The following is a 13,799-nucleotide window of genomic DNA, read 5'->3' as shown; positions in this document are numbered from 1 at the left end:
TTCTTTTCAACTCCCATCTTATGTGTTTGGATTGGAGGTATCCCTTACTGCATCTGATATTACTTTGGATTTGAATTCAGCTCTTCATGCTTATGTGGCGTGCACTTTACTTGCTGCTGCTCCATATCCCCAGTTCTTCAATGTTCTTCATACATCATAATCTTTGTGGCTGAAGAAAGAGAGTATCAACTTTTCGTAAGGAAATATAAACTGTTTCAAAAGTTATTCTATATTATAAATTCTTGGAATTTCTACTAATTATAGATAAGCCATATTATTATTGGGGATTCTGCTCATTGGAATATCTATCAATGATTGCGATTGTTAATTCCTGTTATTTTGGTTTTGATGGAATATGTGTGTGTGTGTGTGTGCGTGCGTGTGTGCGTGTGTGTGTGTCTGTGTGTGTGTGTGTGTGTGTGTGTGTGTGTGTGTGTATGTATGTATGTTGTGTGTGTCCCGTCTTTTGGTTTTGCTGGTGTGTGATTATTTATTCAGTGTATATTCATGAGTGTAGTCCTGTGTTGAACTTTTCCTTCTAGTACCATCTATAGGGTTGAATTTGTTGATAAACATTGTTTAATTTGATTTTAATATGGAATATCTTATTTTCTCTATCTATAGTGATTGAAAGTTTTGCTGGGTATAGAAGCGTAGACTGACATCTATGGTCTTTTGAAGTCTGTAGGACAACTCACCAGGACCTTCTGGCTTTGAGAGTTTCTGTTGAGAAGTCACATATAAGTCTATTAGATCTGCCTTTACATATTAATTGGCCCTTTTCCCTTGCAACTTTTAATATTCTTTCTTTGGTCCCTGTGCTTAGTATTCTTTGTTATTACAGATCTGTCAGCTTTACCATTTAATTATTTTTTTAATACTTACCTACTTATACTTTTTGAGCTATAATCTCACTCTATGTCTCTGGCTGGCCAGGAACACACTATATAACTCTGGCAAGCCTAAAACTCATGAAAATTATCTTGCCTCTCCATCTTGAATGTCAGTATTTCAGGCATGAGAGACTAATCCTGACTGTTATTCCTTCGAAATTGAGCCTATTTCTCCTTTGCATTTAATATCTTGGATGTAACTGATCATTTGGGGGTCTTTTTGCCTTGTTTAGAAAATGATTTTTTTTCCTGTATTCACTATTTCAGTAAATAGTCTTAATTCTAAACTGCACTTTATCTGGTATAGCCATATTCAATTTGTCCTTTAACATATGTTTTAGTATTACAAATTTTTTCCCATTTAATTTTTAATTATAATATCTTTTATACAGAAAATATAACCTTATCTCACATACTGCTTTGACAACTTCTACTTTGACAATATCTAGAGTTCTAATTAAGGTATAGATAATGAAAGAGTTTGGTTTGACTCCATAGACTTATGTTCGTATTTTATTCTAATTGCTCCTTTTATCTCCTTTTCCCATTTTATTTTGGTGTTTAAGACATGTTTTATCTCCACAATTAACTAATTACCATATTAATAACTCTTTATGACATTGTGTAGGATATGTATGTGCATGTATGTGAGTGTGTGAGGGTGCGGAGCACATGTTTGCATGTATGTATGTGTGTTTTGTATGGTTTCTTTAGAATCTGGGGCACTTTTTAATTTATCACAAACCATATTTACATATAAAAGTGAGTTTCGCTGCTTACTTTTCTGCTGGTTCTCTCATACAGTGAAGTTCTTTTAATTTTTAAGTTATCTTAATACTCCATATACTATGCCAAACACTCTTTTTAAAAGATTATTGAAATGTAAGAATATGGTGTAGATGAGGGGCTTCAATGCTGAATTACTCAAAAGTGACCCAAACCCTTAGCCTAGGGCAGATTTTTTGTTTTGTTTAGTTTTTCATTAATAATGTATTTATTCACCTTACATCCCAATATCATCCCCCTTTTCCTCCTAGTCCCCCCACAGCCCCTGCTGCATTCTGCCCACCCTTCTCCTATGAGATGGGGAAATCCCCATGAGTATCTTCCCCCACTATCTCATTCCCCTTTCTCTAACTCTGGGACATCAGTCACTATAGGACTAGGTGTATCCTATCTCACTGAGGACAGAAATCACAGCCCAGTAATGGACACAGGAAGGATCCACAAGCAGGCAACAAATTCAGGGACGGTGTCTGCTCCAGTTATTGGGGGACCTGCATGAAGACGAGGCTGCACATCTGCTGTATATGTGTATGGGAGCCTGGGTCCAGTTCATGCTTGCTCTTTTGGTTGGTTGTTCAGTCTCTGTGAACCCACAATGGTCAAGGTTATTTGACTAGGTTGGTCTACTTGTGGAGAGGGACACGAACTTCTAAGTTGATACATTAGTCTTCTAGATCAATAGTTCTCAATCTTCCAAATGCTGTGATCCTTTAATAGAGTTCTTCATGTGGCCATTCTTAACTTTAAATTTATTTTGTTTCCCACTTCTTAACAGTGCCATTTTGCTACTGAATTATAATTTAAATATCTGATGCGCAGGATATCTGTTATACAACCACGGTGAAAGGTTCATTTAATCCTCGAAAGAGTCCTGATCCACAGGTTGAGAACTGCTGCGCTAGAGTCATCATATGTTTTAATTTGTTTCGTTTGTTCTGTTTTTAAAATTCATTATTTTAATATTTCATCTTTGCAATGAATAGGTTTGTGTTATAAATCAATTATTAATCTTACACGACCTGTACATAACATGTCCTTTATGCTGTACTTTTTCTCAAAAATCCAGTTTATCCATAGCTTTTACTTTATTTTGTCCTCCTTTAAATTTAATTTGAGTTCAAATAAATATCTTTTCAAATCTATGAGTTTATTATAGTTTTCATCAAATACAAAAGAACGTAGACCATCATTTCTAAAAATATTATTTTTCTATTGATCCCCTGTTCTACTAATCATGGTTTCATGATAGATCGTTTGACCTTTATCGGAATAGGTAGTTTCATTGTACCTAAAACCTCAGAGTCTCCTGTGTAGTGTCCAACCAGCAGGAACTCAGTCAGGGCAGTGTTTACCCAGAAAGCATTTGTGGGATTTCCTTTACCTTATTTTTCTTTTTTCTTTATATAATATTGAAAGTAGATTTTTTAAAAATACAATACATTTTGACGTTACAGTTTATTATCCTAACTACTTCCGGATCTCTGCCATGATGCCACTCGTGCACATTTACACTTTTTCTGACACTCATTATAATACTAATATTTATTAATGATATTTAAGATATAGTAATAAACTAGTATACATACAATAAACATTGATATTAAATAAATTGTCAATAAATAGTAAATAAACAATAGTAAAATAAGATGAAATAAAACCAAACCAAAATAGAAGAAAACAAATAAATATAAAAAAGGTATAAGAAATATATATATATATATATATACACACACACACACACACACACACACACACACACACACATATATTTCCATACACAAATATCCTATAAAAACCCAAATTGGTTTAAAACCATAGAAAAAAATCGATAAGGGAATGAGTAAATGTTAAAATGGCCAGACAAAGTATTATGAAGCAAACAAATGAACAGTTCAAAAATACCACTGAGTTCTTTTTTGTGTTGGACATCTACTTCTAAGTATGGGATATAACCTTAAGTGTGACTTATGTACCCACTAAGATGGCATTGGAGAAAATTAACTTTTCTTTTCCCACAGTTATTAATTGAAGATAGCTTTGGGGTTAGGGATGGGGTTTTGGGTCTATTTCCCTCTCTCAGTGCTGGGACGCCATCTGGATTAGGCCTGTATAGGCCCCATATATGCTGCTTCTGTCTCTTTGAATTCATATGTGCATTGGTTCTGTTGTGGCTTAAGGCCTTGTTTCCTTGATGTTTTTCATCCTCACTCATTCTTAAAATCTTTATACCTACTCTGCCACAGAGTTTCCTGAGCCCTGGGTTAAAGGATTTGATGATCCTATTTATCACCGAGTGTTCCAAGGTCTCTCATTCTCTCCATATTGTCTGGCTGTGGGTCTCCTAATGCATTTCCATCTGTTGTACGAGGAAGCTTCTCTGGAAAAGGCCGAGCAAGATACTGATCTGCGGCCATGCCAGAACGTCATAGGAGCCATTCTACTGTTTAGTTGCTTTAGCAGAACAGTAGTATTTGGTCCTCCCTCTAGGTCTATACCTTTTCTAAGCCCAGGTTATGGGATACTCAGGCAATGCTGAACATAGGTTTCATTTATAGAGAAGGTTTTAAATCAGTCACATAAAGGTTGTTTAGTCCCACGACATTTGTGCACTATCTTGCATGCAGGTCACTATTATAGATCACAGGGTTTTGAGCTAGGTCATTGTTACTTTCTACTCTGGTAGCATGTACTGTATTTTCCAGTATCATGAACATTAGTCATTAGAGTTGAAAGCTCTTGTCTTCCACAATAGGGCCTTACAATCAGTTTATAGACAGCAACCAATATCATGGCAGTCGTCTGGGCTATTTGGGGTTTCTTTGGGATTCATTTGTGCAATAATTCAATTTGATGTAATGTATTCAAGTGATAGCTAAAGGGACTTTGTCTCCCCTGTTACTTGGTGGTTCTGTTTAGATCTCTTTCATATATACCAATATACATATTTTAAGGATTTTCTACTGTAGTAGATTTTTTAATCATCCCTCAAACGGTGATTACATTTAAGTGTTTCTCTTCTTATTTCCATCATTACTTCCTTGTTACCTCTCCCTACCTCCTTGATCCTCCCATTCTAGCTCCAGTCCCTCCCCATCCCCCACCTCTGGAACTGAGGAGCAACTTGGACTTTGCACTTCCTAGGCAAGAGCTCTACCATTGAGCTAAATCCCTAACCCTCTAGTCCCAATCCTTATCCCCATCTATCTATATGCATTCTATGTCCTCTTCCTATGAACATCCTTCCCTCCTATCTAGTCCATTAGTTTAAACTTACTCTATATCTAACCTTTGTAGTTATATTAATTGCAGCCTGTTTCTCAAAGATGTAACAATTAGCATTCACAATTTAGTTAATGCATACCATGTTTGTCTTTTTGAAAATGAGATACATCACTCATGATGAACTTTTTCTAGCACCACCCATTTCCTATAAACTTCATGTATTGTTTTTGTCTACCAGCTGAGAAATAGTTCATTCTGTAAACGTGCCACATTTGTTATTCCATACATTTTTTGGTGGCATCTAGCCTGTTTCCAATTTCTGGCTTTTGTGAATACAACAATGAACACAGTTGAGTGAGAGTTTTTGTAGTAGAATATAGAGTCCTTGATGTGCAAGACTGGTATAGCTAGACTGATAGACACATTCATTCTCAGTACCCCAGAGAACAAGCACTGATTCCCATAGTGGCTATGGATTTTGCACTCCTAGGAACAATGAATGAATGTTTATTTTAACACACATCTTGGTCAACATAAGCTGTCTTTTCTTTTTTTGATCTTGGTTATTCTGGCTGGTTAAAAATAAAATCTCAAAGTAGTTTTGATTTGTATTAGTTTGATGACTAAGGATGTTGAACATTTCAAGTGTTTTGGAAACATTTGTGTTTTGAGAACTCTTTTGAAATTTGTACCCCATTTTTTTCAACTGGAATATTTGTTTTCTTGGTGTCTTTAAACATCATTACACTCAGTTTTATTTCTGTTTACAAACAAAGAAGTGTATGTGTGCATGTGCGTGCGTGTGTGTGTGTGTGTGTGTGTGTGTGTGTGTGTGTGTGGAGAGAGAGACAGAGACAGACAGAGAGAGAGAGACAGACAGAGAGAGAGAGAGAGAGAGAGAGAGGAATTCAGAGGACAACATAAAGGAATCACAACTTTTCTAATACTATTTGCGTCTCAGGATTGAACTGAGGTCATCACTTGGCAGCAAGCACCTTTACTCACTGAGCCATCTTGCTCACACATAGCTATACTATCAATCATAAATTATTTGTTAGGATTTTGCATTGTTATTATTCATACTTTTATATGTTTTTATAAGGGGCACATTTCTATTGTTTGCTTTTAGTTACTTAAATATGAGTAGTGTTTATCCACATATATGAGGAGCTGGTATATCATAGATACTGTATGAATTTTAACTTTATATTGATTTGGGGAAATTTCATATCATGTACCCCAGTCTCCCTCATCTGCTTGTCCCTCCATATCTGTCATCTGCCTTTGCAACCTCCTCCTGGACAGAAAACAAACAAACAAACCAACAAACAGTTTTTCATGCAAGTAACCATTACAATGAGTCATTGGTCTGGTTTGCGGCCTCTGGCTTCTGCTACACTACCAATAATGGCTTCTCACTGGAACTCTTCTTAGAAGCTTATCTTGTTGTCTTGTGCCCTAGAGATCTTGCATCTTTAGTTCTGGAGGACAAACCCATTCACATGCTCCAGCAATTTATAGATGGGGTAGTCACTGGGCTGGGCTGTCTCAAAGCCTTGGATCTGGTCCTGGGTAGTAGCTGAGTTGGTCAGCCTAATAGCTCTCCCATGCTCACAACATCAGGGCTACTTTTTACTCATCCACTCTATCTGGGTTACCTCTACCACAATGCATAGAGAAGGAGCAAGTCCAGTTCTCCTGTGCTCACACATTCATGACATTGCACACCAATACCCCTGCCACCAAGGCCAGTTCCACTGCTTCCTTAGTGGGGTATTGGGCCCACTTTCCAGCTCTCTTGAATGCTGCAGCCAGTGAGGTTATGGTCATCTCTCCTGCTCTTATACCCTCAGATCCAGCTCTCCCACCTTCCCTGGTAAGGAACAGAGCCAAACCAAAATTGCTCTGAGATATAAATATGGCCCCAGGCAGCAACCCAGACCAGGGACATAGGCATGGTCTTTGGTGTTAGGATTTCCACCTCTCTTCATTGTGCACAAAGCATTCTGCTCTGTTTCTTTATCTTCCTTCTCTCCACCATGCACTTGCTCAACTTAGTGACATGGAGGTAGGGGCTGGGGGAGGGGGTTTTCTTCTGTATGGTACCAGGTAGGCGCCATTTTGGGCATGTTCCACCCTGCCCTTGTGACACTGGGCAGGGGTTGTCTTCTGCCATACGTTTTAATATTTGAATTTTGTTTGATTCATTCTATTTCTTTAAAAAAATTATTGGAATTGATTTTTTCTCTCAACAAGATAAAAACACAACTTTTCTATTACTGTTATATTTAGTTAAAAGAGAAGCTTTTTTCCCCCTTGGACAGATTTAGGTTTGGTTGCTAGACAATGTCTTCTCTAAAAGAAACTACTGTTCATGATTGAACCAACTTCTGTAAGATGGGCCAAAGTTCCAGTTTCTGAGAATTTAGCTACCTGACATGAAGCCTTACTCATTGATGTCTCATACAAGCAAACTAGGACTACAGTGGAAGAGAATGAAGAGAGTGAGTTGTAAATCAAGAATCAGTGGTATAATTCATGAGAAAAGGAGAGAACATACATAGAAAGGTAGGCATGTAACATTGCAATCGGAAATCAAAGTGATGTATGTAGAACCCAATAGCCAACAGATACCATACAATCAGCAAATACTGGATATTACATGATAGGGAAAAATTATATCCTACAAATGTCAAATAGAGCACAGTCTTAACCACACTTTGATTGATTTACAATAACTCTGGTATGCAAATTAAAAATTGTAGCACTAGGAAAAGGATTTATTACCAATGTTTTGCAACAGGGAATCAAGAATTGTTTGTCTATTATATTTTATGAGATTTTTTAAATAAAAAAACAAATTATTCTAATTTCTACTGATAAGTAATATATATATATATATATATATATATATATATATATATATATATATATGTTCCATGAAAACTCAGAATGTCTTTTTCTATGTCAGGATTTGTATATAGTGTTCAAATGCAACTTGTGAATAAGCTTTCAAGATAAGCATGAGTTAATGCTAACATGACTAATACAAATTATGTCAACACTGAGAGCTGTGAGTTAAAAGGTGCATGTGTAAAAGCACATGGTTATTCAATGGTTTTGGTGTACACCTCAGTGGCACAATGTTTTCCAAGCCCATAAAATGTCCTAGGTGCAATCAACATCCTGTGTGAGATAGGGAAACCAAGATGAGAAGAGAGGAGAGAGGAGAGAGGGGAGAGGGGAGAAGGGAGAGGGGATAGCGGAGAGAGGAGAGAACCCAGAGTTTTCAGATTAGAGAATCCATTCTTCTTTACTTTCCTACTAATCTGACCATGGACTTTTACAGCTTCCTCATGGCAAAGTAGTAAGGCTACTACAGTAGACACATATGCTGTCACTATAAGAAATGACAGGAAAGGGAGCGGTTGGCAAATCATGCAAACTTTTAGGAAGTAGCTGTAAACGATGGGTAAAACTATGGGTAAAATCCATTCAATAGGGGTTGGGGATTTAGCTCAGTGGTAGAGCACTTGCCTAGCAAGGGCAAGGCCCCAGCTCCGAAAAAATAAAAGGAAAAAGAAAAAAATTCATTCAATAAAAGGCTGGTTTAATTGTGTACTTAACTGAGAGAACAGAAAAACTCACATTTTATGACCTAGTTAGGTGGAGGACCATGTTCAAGGAATGAGTATTCAAACAGAGAGATAAATTTTAGTCTCTCCTGTGTAGAACTAGCACTACTCACTTCCTGTGTCCAATCATTTCATATTATGAACACAGTGCAAATGTGTAAATAATTAATTTCTGTTCCAAAATAATGGTTCTGCGAAGAACAACAGTGGATATCAGCAATGTTATAAATAATATTACATAAATGGAACAATTGCTCCATTCTAATTAAGCCACATAATTAGATTCTACTGAGGCAGTAGAAGCTCTCCCTTGTAGTCATTAGTCAGAAACTGTCTCATCTGTATCATGTTATTGCTAATGACACAGTGGCACCACATGGATCCTCCCAGGATCAGTTTGCTAAACACTGCTACATCTACAACATTGAATGTTAATACTGCTCTGCAGACACACTAAGAACCAGAATTAAAAATTAAATCCCACTGTGCTTTCCTTTGTGTGAAATTTACACTAGATTTTAGACATGTTTTATTTCTTGTTTCTTATAAGGATCTCTCTTTTGCTGTATCTGTGATTGTCTGTTCTCTGAGACGACTCATTATACATTAAAGACACAGAATTCTATTTTAGTAAACTTAACATGAAAAATTATAAACAAAGATACAGTTGTTTACCAGATAACTAATCTAAAGAGCAGGACCCCAAACACTATAAACATCTTAATTCTCAGAAAAAAGTACTGCCCAGAGAGATGGGGAAACAAAAGGCAGAGGGTGGTAATTTTATAAATTGCTAGCTTACAGCACAGGTTTCTGGATCTCAGATGCTGACTGCTGAGGAGGGAACATCACTTACCTTGGATAGGTTTCTCTCCACTAGTAGGATGTCCCCTATCAGATCCTGAGAATAGCCTAGGGTCTAATGCAATGAGACTCCCAATGAGAGGAATGGAAATAATTCACATGCTACAGCCTAAACATATGCATGTTCTTATACATCATGGGTGATTTAAAAGATTACAGTGACAAAAAGAGGGAATGTATGCTACATATTTTTACAAAGCTTCTCCATGTAATTTTTAAAACGTTACATAGAAACAATTGTCTTAGAACACAGCTTTCCAGACACTAACTAAAACCAGAAAATAAGTGGAGCTCTGAATGACCAGAACTGCTGTTAAAGTAGACAGTGGAGGAAGGTGAATCAGCCTTTAGCAGAACTAAGCAAGGCCATGGGTTTACTTTCTTTCAAAGTATAGGACTCCATAATTCCAAAAATAGTTCCTTCTTTCCCTATCAACATTGATATTTCTCTGGCATCCCCAACAGGGAAGTAGATGGAAAGGCAAAAATATGGCTCTCTTATTTCCATCTTTCATTTATTGTGAAGGATACAAATGATCAGCCTCAACAGTAAAATGTCCATCAGTGATTAGCCTGTTGATCCTAGCTTGTTTTATGAAGGGGTATTGTGGTAAGATCACATGGAAAAACATTTCATTTGGCTGCCACTTGAGTTAGAGCAAAAAAGAGGCTGAAGTCTGTCCTACCATTGCTTTTAATGGCATGCCCTTAATGGGAAAAAGGTCTCTATCCAATCTTCCCTCTTAAAATGCTCTACCACCTACCAATACCACCTAGCTGGAAAACAAGATATTGTAGGACATTGAGGATACAGTGTGTAGAACATGTATTACAATTTGCACATGATTCAGACATTTCCTCTTTGAGCAAATATATCTTTTGTCCTTTTATCCTATAGAACTTAATAATCTTTTATCCTACAGGACTGAGTATCAAATTAGGAAATCTTGTAAAAGGAATAAAATATCGGGGAAATCAGTCACACCCTATTAGGGGGATTTTATTTAAGTCTTTTGGTGCTTTACATGTGTACTTATATTTTAGGCTTCTTATTAAAAATTTACCTTCTGACCTAGGAGGTCTGGGGTATGGCATGAACTGAGGATCTTTAGAGTTTCTTCCATGGGCCACAGGCAGAGGGAGAAACATCTAGACCTTGTGCCACGATGTGTATTCTCCCTTCAGTGTCTTACTATTGGTAGACTCCTTCCTGCAGAAGTAACTGGTCTCCTGCTGATGAAATGAGGGAGATCTGGGTCACTGTAGGGGTTCTTAATCTCATTACTAAAACATTTTAAGAAAAGTCTCAAAAAATCTCATAGAAAATTTTATTAATATTTATAAACAGACAGAGTAAACAAGCTATAAATCTTAACAGCTACCCCAAAAATAAAGGAGAGCAGAAGAAAAAAGGAAAAAAGAAATAAGCCATGCTGTTTAAGCTGACATAATGTTCAGACACATGACTGACAACTACATGGTAGGGAAGGAGGCTTCAAAGAAAGAGAAAGGAAATTCAAAACATGGGCAAAACTAAAGTTAGAAAAATCATGTTTTATAAAGACATGGGAGAAAAGGCGATATTAACATTAAAGGACTCAGAAAAGCAGGTGGACTTAGAGGCTATAATACTAGGGACCAGTGTCCTTACAAGGAAATGCACAGAATTTCATTAATGGGCTAATTATGCACAGATCTCTTTAGTGTGCCTGAAGTGAGCGGACCTTCTTAAGGGTGGTCTTGTTCAAGTGATTGACGCAGCCCAAGTGAACTGATAGATCTCCATCCTGACCAGATCTGTTCTCTTTACCAGGAAGTTTTCTTTAACCAGCCTTTCTTGCTACTTTAACACTACTAAAGATACGCAAATAAGCAAGTAAAAATAATTAATTAAATAAATAAGTAAACAGGACATTAGTGAGGATACTTTTTAAGAGAGCCTTTAGAAACTCACTCTCACCCCCACCACCCAAAAATACTTTGAGAATTTAAAAATGTTTATTTGTATCTTGTGGATATAGCTCAGTGGGTAAAGTGCCTACCATAGAACCCCGAAGAAACTGGTTTAACATCTTTAACATGGTATAAAAATAGCATGTGCCTCATGTAGCTGTTCTGAGGAAACAGACCTAGGTGGATTTTAGCAATGTTGGCTAGCCCAGATAGTCTAGCAAAAAAGGCAGTGAGAAACTTTTTTTTTTCAACAGTACTTAGATAGTGACCCAACCTTTCTAAATCTCCATGTTCCCTTCTGTAGGAATTATCTAATCCGATCAAGCTATGGAGATGAGCTCCCCTCAGTGAGATGGGACAGTCACTGCCCAGGTAGACATAAAAAGACAGACATCGTTTCAGGCTAAGGGGGAATATATTTGCTAACATAGTCTGACCTGTGGAGGGACTCTTATTCAAACAAAATTTACCTTGTCAAACTATTTTTATTGTGTTAATATTTTCCTGGGTGTAATGTGAATTGTTCTTTTCCCAACTAGGAAATCTACAGATTCAGAGAGAAATCATTTTGAAAACTAAGATGCAGAGTGACTGAGGAACACACACACACACACACACACACACACACACACACACACACACACACACACATCTACTTATTGCATTGTTTCCCAGCATATCAATCAAGGAATCAGAGAGGCATCTTCAGTCCATGGGCTTACTGGTAGCCAGGAGATTTCCTGGTATATCCCATTAACTATATCCTATTTCCCCTCTACTGCCTGTGTTCTAGTCACGTCAAAGGAAAATTGTTCATGAAGGACAATTCAACCACTCAACATAGCTTCTCAGAATCTCATCGCTGAATACGACCCAACAACATAATTCATCCCAAGATAGCTTCTTCTGTACACAAAGCTATGGACATGAAGACAGCTACAATTTACCATTTGATCTTATTCAGCCCTTCCACCTTTTTTTGCCTGTGCCATTCAACATTTGGCATGGGCAATTTTCAATCTGCAATCTTTATAGGAAACATTCTCTCAGTTCCAGGGTTTAGTGGGTAAAGGCACCTTCTGCCAAGCTAGGAAAACACATAGTCAACCCACAGACAGGATACATGGCGGAAGGAGATAATTGATTCCTAAAAATTGGGCTTCAACCATCTTAACAGTTTGTTAAGAAAAAATAGGGATTCAATTCTATTAATTGTTAATTACATACTCAATGTTTACATTCTGTTTTATTGACCTTTACTATATCTGCATTTATTTTATGCTGCATTTATTCCTGTGCTATGAATTTTTATTTCTTCAGTTTCTGGGATATCTTTTTTCCTTCTGTGTAACCTCCTCTTTTGGCTCTAGAACAATTTGTTCCTTCTCAGCATCATCTCGGTGTAGCAGGCAGAGTTCATGGATGGGTTAATCTGGCCATGAGCTCTGAAGGTTCATCTGCACATCTTAGGGGCCTTGTTCACCTGGACGTGTTCAATGACTAGAGAATCTACATCTAAACCCTTAAGTTCAGCTTTTCTGTCTGCATTTTTAAGCACATGCAGCAAAACTTCAGCACTCCTTTTTGACCAGTGTTCCTGTGACATCTTTCAGATGCTTGGTGGCCTTTTGGATATGCATACCCTTGATCGCCTGGGCAGTGTCCTGGGTGTTCTTAAAATGAACACAAAAGGTTGAACCTCTTGATTTGCATGATTTGGTGGGGTTTTCTGAGTCAAGAGATTAACCAACCATCTTTGCACATCACCTCTGGTCACTTCCAGTAAGAGAAAGCCCAACAATTACATTGTTATCTGGTATGCATCTTAATTTCCACTTTCAAATATAAAGACTCTATACTAAGAGTCAGTATGAAATCTAATGATGATGAAAACAAAATTCAATCGAGGCCTGGATGACTCATGTTCAATCCCATGAAATTCTTCACACAAAATTCCCCTCTTGGGAGAAGAAAAAAAGTGCAAATGTATAGGTTTGATTTCAAACGAATTAGAAAAGAGGCATGCTTTGTACTGTTCATGGTGGGAAAAAAGTCTTTGAAGTTTCTAAAAGTGCACAGTACTTAAAATATATTTTCAAAAGAAACTCATTTTACTCCAAATTGTACAAACATGTAGAAATTAGAAAATGATCTTAAAATATAATATGGAGAAAAAATTAAAATCAAGTGAGGTAAGAGAATATTGGTCACCTTTCAAGGGTTTTTAGATTATATATTTGAAAAAACATTCTTTCAAATAGAATGTACCATATTTTTAATAGATTAGTAAAACACAATATATACTATGAATATATAATGCTATATTGCATAAAACCAAGCAAACTTACATGATCTTATTCAGTTGGATAATTTAAGTTAGAAAGATAGAGAACAAAGCAGATATGATTCAACAGTAAGGAAATGAATTAGCACTTGAAAAAAGAAA

The 13,799-nt window shown here is 36.8% G+C and overlaps 1 pseudogene; it reads right to left on the bottom strand.

Moving 5' to 3' along the window:
- Positions 1 to 12,629: 12,629 nt before the first annotated feature.
- On the bottom strand, positions 12,630 to 13,107 carry LOC134486890 (large ribosomal subunit protein uL22-like; annotated as a pseudogene).
- Positions 13,108 to 13,799: the final 692 nt, after the last annotated feature.

The sequence above is a fragment of the Rattus norvegicus genome, chromosome 4 (assembly GCF_036323735.1).
Source record: "Rattus norvegicus strain BN/NHsdMcwi chromosome 4, GRCr8, whole genome shotgun sequence".
NCBI classification, from domain to species: Eukaryota; Metazoa; Chordata; class Mammalia; order Rodentia; family Muridae; genus Rattus; species Rattus norvegicus.
Note: the sequence above shows the minus strand (reverse complement) of the source record. Positions and strands in the feature narration are given on the sequence as shown.